Source organism: Pleurodeles waltl, chromosome 11 (assembly GCF_031143425.1).
Source record: "Pleurodeles waltl isolate 20211129_DDA chromosome 11, aPleWal1.hap1.20221129, whole genome shotgun sequence".
NCBI classification, from domain to species: Eukaryota; Metazoa; Chordata; class Amphibia; order Caudata; family Salamandridae; genus Pleurodeles; species Pleurodeles waltl.
In genome coordinates this window covers 715,657,738-715,659,140 of record NC_090450.1, presented here as the reverse complement: position 1 = coordinate 715,659,140, position 1,403 = coordinate 715,657,738, and positions in this window count along the sequence as shown.

The following is a 1,403-nucleotide window of genomic DNA, read 5'->3' as shown; positions in this document are numbered from 1 at the left end:
TGTTCAACACGCTTCTGCCATCTTTTAAAAGCCTTTCAATTTTATTTTTTTTAAAGTGGGGCCTGGCGCCAGAATAAAAATGTATAGTCTGAATTCAAGTTTAAATTCTTTTATTGTAGACATTCATTGTTTTACACACACCCCCACACACACCCCCACCCCCTTACACTTTTGACAAATATAAGCATTCTGTTTTAACAGAGCTTGATGTAGACCTGGCGTTCTATTTTACATATTTCACAACAATGCAGTTGTTGTTTACTAGATCGCTTGAATATAGATTAAAAAAATAATTAAATGTGAAACCATCAGACATTTTACTAATAAAATATATACAATGCTCCCAACATGTGATGGCTAGAGAATCCTGTACCCGCATCTCGTTATACTCTACCCTAGCAGCAGCTTTTTTTATATACTTGAACACAGGGTTTGTATAGATGCTATGTTTGGAGAACTCCGATTAACTGTCAAACACTGTAACTTTTGCAATACCTAAGAACAGGGCCATCCAGTGTGTTCCACCTTTGTGATGCGAATCTGTGTTAAAGACAAACATGCAAGGTCTTTCTACCCCTATTTTTTCGGGTAGTCCTTCGCTTGGAATAACACCGAAAAAGTATTTCTTAGTGTGTTTGATAGCCTTGAACTCGCGTGTCTCAGCAGTGTCCATTTTACAATATTTTAAAGCTAGTCAAACAGAATCTGGCGGGCGTGGTTGACCTGACTGATGCTGTCGAAAACAGAGATTACAATCATGTTCTCATTGGTAGCCAAGAGTTGAATAAAACGTATTTCAGCTTTTAAATTTCCATTTTTGTTCAAATTATAGTGGTTGAACAATGTGTATCCATCACCATATCCTTCTCGTGATGAGACAACTCATGACTCCCTCAGCGGTTTCCTGGTTATCAAAACCAGATTGAGGCATTCCCTGATAAAATTAGCTGTTCCAAAACTCAGTGTGTACAGCTTTGCAGGAATCACAGACCCCTCATGGACCAGCGCCACGTAATTGATGTCGTAGTATTTGAAATTGAAAGGGTTTGAGGTGTAGAGCCCGCTAAAAGCGGTATTGTCCACAAAACCTATGATAATAAGTTTTAGTTGCTGCCCTAGAAATAAATGTTGCTGCTGGGTTAATCTGGCACTGGTTGAAATGCTGAATATCTTCAGAGCTGCTCATTCAACAGCGTACTTGGTGTTGGATAGCTGTAAAGCATGAGCCAGTCTGACACTAGGGGACACTTTCACTCTCTTAACAAACAAGATAGTTGACAGTATGACCAATTTATACTGTTCCACATCCCCTCTGATGAGACAGAAAGAGTCCTTGTTGCGGGTAAGTCTTATCTTAAGATCAGTACCACTGACGAGCAGTTTATCTTGGTAGAAAAGGTCCG